The sequence below is a fragment of the Lactuca sativa genome, chromosome 9 (genome assembly GCF_002870075.4).
Source record: "Lactuca sativa cultivar Salinas chromosome 9, Lsat_Salinas_v11, whole genome shotgun sequence".
NCBI lineage: Eukaryota > Viridiplantae > Streptophyta > Magnoliopsida > Asterales > Asteraceae > Lactuca > Lactuca sativa.
In genome coordinates this window covers 77,077,573-77,085,947 of record NC_056631.2, presented here as the reverse complement: position 1 = coordinate 77,085,947, position 8,375 = coordinate 77,077,573, and positions in this window count along the sequence as shown.

The window sequence follows — 8,375 nt, the reverse complement described above, 5'->3', positions numbered from 1 at the left end:
TTTAGGTACTTTCGGTAGCAAAGGGAAGAGCTCGGGATGACTGCAGTGCACACACCATGATTTTAAGCTAGGATGTTTTTACATTGATATGTTTGACAAATGTCTATGATGTTTTGAGAAACAATGACTTATGATTTTTATGTGATGATTTGGTGACTATGGTTTTATTAACAATTAAAAAACGAAATTTTTGGGATGTTTCAATGTATATAGAAAAGCAGGAGGTCTGAAACTTTAATTGGGACCAAAAATCAGAGTAAGTATATTTTATAAGTAAAAATATAAACTTACTACCTATGTTGATTAGTAATCTATTTTCACATCCTTAGGTGAGTAGTTAATTGAATGATGTTACTTTAAGAAAGTAACCATTTTACCCGTGGACCTAAAATGGAAAAGAAATAACTATCTTTTACTGACACGAGAATTTTAAGCATCGTGATATTTAGAACTATATCTCTCATCGTCTTCATATATATTTGTTGGGAATGCAACAACACAATATAAGAAACTTTAGACAAAATGATAATAGTATTGGAAACACACAGGAAATAAAACTACTAAAAAATGCAAACTAAAACTGTAAAACCGGAACACAGTATTTAATGTTGTTCGATCTAATCTGACCTACGTCCATGGGAGAGAGAGAGAGAGAGAGGATTATATTATCACCAAGAAAATTACAATCATACAAGGCTAAACTACACTTATAGTCTGATCACTAACTATAAGGTATCACTCGTATTTTTTGCTACCAAGTAGAAGGCTCTGCACAAAAAAAACTACCTTTGTAACATCCCGATGATAAGGTACTTCAAATTTCAACCCTATCATTTATTTATGTTGCATTTTGGTCCCTAAATTCAAGAAAGTATTTAAAAGGGCCTTAATGGCATTATTGTAATTCTAGGCCTTCAGAGTACGCTGAGCGTACTAGGGCATGCCCTAGTATGTTTGGCGTACATGCTAAATGAGGAAACCCTAATTTTTAGGGTTTGGCTGGTATTTAAGCACTCTTATGGCCTTATCTTACCCACCTTATCTGTCTCCATCCCTCTCATACGTGTTTATAACCCTAGAACCACCACGAGCAGCCTTTTCAAGCATAGAAGTATGTTTTTGGTGTCATAGAAGAAGGAAGGAAGCCAAGCTCATCTTGAAGGAGTGGAACACTTAGATCTGGGATTTCTACTTCATTTGTAACCATTCTAAGGTAAAAAGCTTGCAACTTGATCCCTCTATCTCATGGATCTAGTTTTGGTTCTTTTATGGAGCTTTTTGAGTCCCAAAATGTTAGATCTTGAATATGGCATGTTCTTGATCTTTGAGTTGTCCGTTCACACCCTATGAGGGGTCTTAAGTCATAAAAATGGGTTCCAAGTGGTAAGTTTTGCTTCATGCATCTTGTAGAATGTCTTAATCGATTAAGACCTTGTGTTAAGCACTTACTGAACATGCTAGGTCATAAAATTGGAGACTTTATGACTCCTAAGAGTATTTTGGCCATGGATCTGAAGTTTAGACGTTAGAGCTTAAATCATTAAGCTCTTAAGTGGATTTTGGGACTTGTGAGGGTACACCCCACATACTCGGAGTACGCCCTGCGTACGAGGACAACCACCCCGATGATGGTCAACCTGTGAGGCTTCTTGTACGCCCAACGTAGTTCAAGAGTACACCCCGCGTACGCACCCTGAGTTGACTTCGTTGGGTTGACTCAGTTGACATAGTTGGTTTGACTAGTTGACTTTGACCAAGTTTGACTTTGAGGGTATTTTGGGATTTTAATAGAAATTGGTCATTTGGTGGGAATAGGTGTCGATTAGAGAGCTAAGATTCGGATTCGAGGCCTCATCAACTTCTATTCAGTTTACGAGGTGAGGTTTCCTGATTGTACTTTTGGGTCGAAGGCACCAAGGCTAGCCTAGTGGATCGTTATCCTGGTTTATCGTATGTTGGTATGCTTAGTGATTTGTAAGATTAGTCTGATTGTTTGTTAACTGGTTATATGTATGCTTATCTGTTATCTATATGTCGACATGGTTATGTATGGTTGGGTTGAGGCGGACCAGTGTAGACTGAAGGCCAAGAGACCCAGGGCGTCCCGGATAGACTGTAGGCCTGAGATGTGTACCAATCAGGCCGAAGGCCCGAAGAACGTTCCAGATAGGCTGAAGGCCCGATGAGGCGTACCAGTCATGTTGAAAGTTTTGTGAGCGTACCATATAGACTGTAGGTCGGTGGGGGTGTTCCAAACAGGCTGAAGGCTCTATATACATGTTGTTTGTATTATGCTTATGTTATGTGTTGGTACTCTTGGGGATCTCACTAAGCATTGGTTTATAGTTTTGGGTTATGTTTCAGGTACTTCAGATGATCGCAGGAAGGCGAAGGCATGACCGTACACATCCTCATGTTTTTGACTTATGATTTTGGGAGACTCTAATGTTGAACTTGTTTTGAAAACTATGATTGTAAACAATTTGTGAAATTAGTTGGTTTTATAAATTTTAAATTTATCATATTTGTATGGATGTTACAACCTTACTCTTTTCTATCTGGTATATCTATGTTGCATGTTGCACATTTGCTATTCATACACACATACACACACACACATATATATATATATATATATATATATATATATATATATATATATATACATATACATGCATACATACATACATACATACATACATACATACATACATACACGCATAAAATATGTCTGCCAATAAATGAGGAGTAGTGAAAGTCTACAACTAACACCACAAGACCTTTAAGTACACAATTAATGCACGTCTTCCATGTAACTAACAATTCAATTGAATTTTTAGTTACACTTATGGTACCTAAACTAAGAGCTCCTTGTCATAATTGAAAGGCTTGACATTTTTGTTCAGGACTCACTAACCCAACAATCTCCCACTTCGAGAATTGAACAACTTAGTCTTTCTCTACCATCCAAATCTTAAAAAATTCCTTAACCTCTCTCTCTCTCTGTCTCTCTCGTGCCCTTTTCCTCAAACTTCTAAAAGGACAATTGAAGCCATACAAAGCTTCAACTTCTCAATGGTAATTGTAACATTCAAGTTTTGGTAAGTTTCTTTTCTAGCCCTTTATTCTAAAGTACTAGCCCATATGATTGATCGTAGGTTTCACCCACGTATGCAGGGCGTACGTGGAGTACGTATGGCGTATGTAGTGTAGGGGCAAACCCTAATTTTTAGTGTCTGCACCATATTTAAACCTCATTATATCATCTTTTGGACACTTATAACCATCCTCCATCCCCCTTTACCCTAAACTCGAAAACCTAAGAGCATATGGTGAGTTCTTGAGCTTAAGAGTGATTTTTGGTGTTTTATGGTGAAATAGAAGAAGAGGAACACTTAGAGGAGTGTCTTAAGCTTGTAGATCCAAGATTACCTTCTCATTTTCAAGCTATTAAGGTAAAAAGCTCACACCTTGATGGTCATTTATGTTAGATATTCTTTATGGTTTTTCTTGGGCATTTTTGAGTCTTTTGAAGTATAGATGAGCTTGTCATCTACTCTAGAAGTAATGGATGCAAGATCTTAGCTCCATTTAGGCTCTATGTGCATAAAAATGCAAACCTTATGGATTTTTTTGGTCCATACAAGTATTAACATCTTTTTGAGCTTTTGAGTCCCATTAAGCCATGCATGAGTGTAAAGTTGCCAACTTTACGTGATAAGTCCCCTCTTAGGATCAGATCTGAGAATTTAGCTTGAGGTATCTACCGATTAAGTGCTTAATGGAGTAGGGTGGTAAACTAAGGAGTATGTTGGGCGTACCCAGTTGGTACGCTGCGCGTACTAACCCCAGAAGGAGTACACTAAGCGTACAAGTTGAGTACACCCTGCGTACTCAGCAGATGGGTTTTGGGCTTGATGTTCTCGGTATTGGGCCATAGTTTGGATTTGTAAGTTTGGGCCTGGTTGGGCTATTAGGCTTCTGTTTTGGACTTGGGGCTAGCATGTTGGGCTTCCTTGGATTTAGGCCCATGTTTGGTATTGGGCCTAATTTGGAAGATTGGGTCATAAATTGGGCTTTGGGTTACCATTTAGGATTTAGCACTTTTGAATAGTTGAGTTCCGCCTTGGCTTGGGCCAAGTTAGATAAAGGGTAAAATGATATTTTACCCTGTTTATGGGCCAAGTGTCTTAGACTCTTTGTTATCAGTCAGAATCCAATTGATAATTGGATGTTATTGATATTGATAACGCAGGGATATTCTAGACCAGCATTCAGATATTCATTCGAGTGATTCAGCAACTAGAGGTGAGTTTCCTCACTGTGTGTAGTGGGTTGAAGGCACCAATACCGGCCCATGGTTTTTTATGTTAGGATGCTAGATGTATGTGCGACTCTTTCATGTTTTATATGTTGTATACTTACCTGGCGGAGCCCGATGACCATTTTGTATGTTAGTTATCTTTATGATTATTTCTTGTATTATGTGTTTATCTGTTATAAGATTATATGTATGTCGGGCGGGGCCTGATGACTGAAAGATCTGTATACCGAGTGGGGCCCGATGACGGTTGGGGCCCATTATGTGTTTATTATGTATGGTATGTGGTATTTTAGGGAACTAGCTAAGCTTTGTGCTTACAGTCTTCAGTTTATGTTTCAGGTACTTCTGGTTCAAAAGAGAAGAGATCGGGATGATTATAGTGCACACACCACCTCATTCTGCATTTTATGATGACTCTGATGTTTTATGATGTATTTGATACACTTTGTCCCACCTTAGTTTTATGATGATGTTTGGATTACAATTTTATTAATTTAAAAACAAAAAAAATTGTCTTAATTTTGACACGTTACAGCAACCATTGTGGTGAACATATCTATTGGATTCTTCATTCCAAGTATTTTCTTCTGGTTCAAAGTTGCATTATTAATCAAATCTAGAATGTAATGGTACCTCATCTGAATGTGTTTCGTTCTACTATGAAAAACAAAATTCTTTGCCAAGTAAATTGTACTCTAGTTGTCACAATGTAGTTGGCATTGCCATATTTATACATATATTTAGGCATTATTTTAATACATTTTAAGCTATATTTTGGTAAAATGTAAATATATTTGGTACTTAATAAGTTAAATTGTATTTTGCATCCAAAAAGGACACACTTAAAGAAAAAGGACTGAAATGACAAAAGCGAGATACTTGGAGGACTGGAGCTTAAAAGAAGAGAAGATCATGTAAAAACAAGTCCCAAGATGTGGCCTTAAGAATACCACAACGTGGCATCAAGAAAGATCTCGACTATGTATGGAAACAGAAGCTCACGACATGAGACATTGCTACTCACGTCGTGAGATTGGGTCCCAGAAGATTCTATGTGGAGAAGAAAGTTTCCTTATCGAATACAGATATGTATTGAATTCACGTCGTGAGACCCTTATGCTCACGACATGAGTAGCGTTTTATGGAAACTATAAATATTGATTGTAATATCGACTTGAGAGGGATTAGAGATGTTCTGGAGATTATAGTCGAGTTTTAGGATAGAAAGCTACGAAAATCAACCTTTGGGAAGAGGAGAGGATTGAAGTTTAAGATTTTTGAAGATTGTTGAAAACATTCACACAACACATTCAGTTTGCATTAGATTGATCATGTCTAGCTTGAAGTCTTGAGTTTTTATGTGTTTACTTTCTGCAATGAGGATCTAAATCATTAGGCTTTCATTTAGTGTAGATGAACCCCAATACTATGTGTTACTTTCTTTTCTCATGAATTTTATGAAGTTGGTTTAGCTTGTGTTTGATTATCAATACCTGGCATGTTAAATTTTTAGTCTTTGTTGCTTAGATTCAAGTTAAGTGTAGTTGAATGATCACTTTAATTGCATGCACTTATCTACCTAGTTGTTTATGATTATTAAATTGCTAGAGCTATGATTGACCAAATCTTAGATTAAGTTATAAAGGTAATAACTTCAACTGTGTTAGAGAACATAATTTGATCATAATTGTTTTTGGTAATTTGTCTTGATCATAGATAATTATCTTAGATATTTCTTACATAGCCCGATAATCATTATGTGTTCACTTGTGTACGATCATTGCATAGTAGTTCATAAATTTGTGAAAAACATTAGGAGATTGGATCAAGATTCTTAATAATAATTATATCGGTAACCAACTGAATTAATCCTTGTTAATAAATTGACCATAAGAAAAGGTGATTCAAAGCTAAACGGAAGTGTCTTCATAATCTTAATAACAATCGTCTTAGTTAATTGTTTTCTTAGTTCGTAGTTAATGAAATAGTTAAGTTAATCTAAACTTCTAAAATCAGATAAAATCCCAAATTTAGTTATTGTTTTTAGATTAATTTTTAGTAGTTATTTTATTAGCTAAATACCGTTCCATGAGTTCGACACCTGACTTACCTAAACTATCCTATAAATTGACTAGGTACATTGCCTAACTGTAATTAGTTAGTTAAGTAGGTTAGGTTTATAAACTTAAAACTGGTAGTATATAAATTGCAGATTAGCAGTACACAATCCTCCTGTTGTATTCCAAGTTCTGATAGGATGTTCTTCAACCATATAAGCTCTTTGGTTGCTTCTTTAAAAACCATATACTCAGCTTTTGTAGTTGACAGAGCAAGACTTTTATGTAACCTAGACATCCAACTGATTGGCGTACCTCCGATCATGAACACATAACCTATTGTGCTTTTACCCAAATCCACACATCTACCTAAATCTGCATCTGTGAACCCTTCTAAGACCACCTCATTTCTTATGAAACATAAGGTTACCTTAGGTGTTCCTTCAAAATAGTGTATCATCCACCTCACTCCCTCCAAATGCTCTTCCTAGATTTGACATGAACTTGCTTACAACTCCCATTGCATGAGAAATATCTTGTCTGGTGCATACCATAACATACATCAAGTTACCAACTGCACATGCATATGGAACTTTAGCCATATGTTCCTTGGCTTCTTCTATCTTTGGGGATCGATTCTTTGAGAGTCTCAACTAACTACCCAAATGTGTACTTCTGGCTTTAGCATCTGCCATGTTGAACTTTTCTAAAAGTTTCTTGACGTACTTTACTTGTGAAATTTTTAGTGTGTTGGTAACTCTGTTCCTGTCTATGCACATGCCCAATATCTTCTTAGGGGCCCCTAAGTCCTTCATATTGAACTCTTTGTACAATTGATTCTTAAGCGTGTTGATCTCCTGTATGTCGGACCCATCGATCAACAGGTCATCAACATGCAATAACAGAATGATGTTGGAGGAGTCGAATTTTTTCAAGTAAAAACTATGATCCATCTCACATATGTTGTACACACTCATTATCATGAAGTTATCAAACTTCAAGTACTACTTCCTTGGAGCTTGCTTCAATCGATACATACTTTTCTTCAGTTTACACACCACCTTTTCCTTACCAACAATAGGAAAACCCTCCTGTTGTGTCATGTATATGTTTTCTTTCAGGTTGCCATGGAGAAAAGTTGTTTTCACGTCTAGCTACTCTAGATGGAGATATTCAGAGGCTATAATGCCCAAGACCGTTTTGATTGTAGCCATCTTCACAACTGAGGAGAAGATATCATTGTAATCAGCTCCTCTCTTCTGCTGAAACCCTTGACCACCAAACTTGCCTTGTATCATTTGGTTCCATCAATATCATCTTTAACCCAAAACACCCATTTGTTATGTAGTTCTTTCATCCCTAATAGGAGCTTGACCAAGTACCAAGTATCACTGTACGAAATCTTTCATCCTCATGGCCTTTGGATTGTGAAGGTTCTCTTGATCGGATACAAAAAAGAAATAAATAGGAAAAAGGATATCATAAAGATGTTATCACTAAGAAGTGATCCTCACGAAGAGAATCGATACAAAGCGGCAATTAGGGTTGCAATTAGCACAACCGGATTACCGACACACACACACACACACACACACACACATATATATATATATATATATATATATATATATATATATACAATCAATCCTCACATTTATGGGATTGATTCTAATCTAAGTAAACATAATGATCCTAATCCCTGAGATTAAGGAACAGTTAACTAACAGCTACTATTACTATAATTCAATAATACAAAGTAAATACAGTATTACTAGTGATTACACACTAACACGGGAGAGGTTCATAAGCTAACACTGGCACTAGAGCTGATGGTCAGTGTGTATTTGACTCATAAGATTATAAGGTTCAACCTTACAATCTCCCATTATCTGATGATGTCAAAACAAACTTTAATTGCATCCATATGCTTCATCCAATATTTCTTGCTTCATCATCTGGAAATTATCTCCCTTCAGCTCTTTAATGCGATTTAT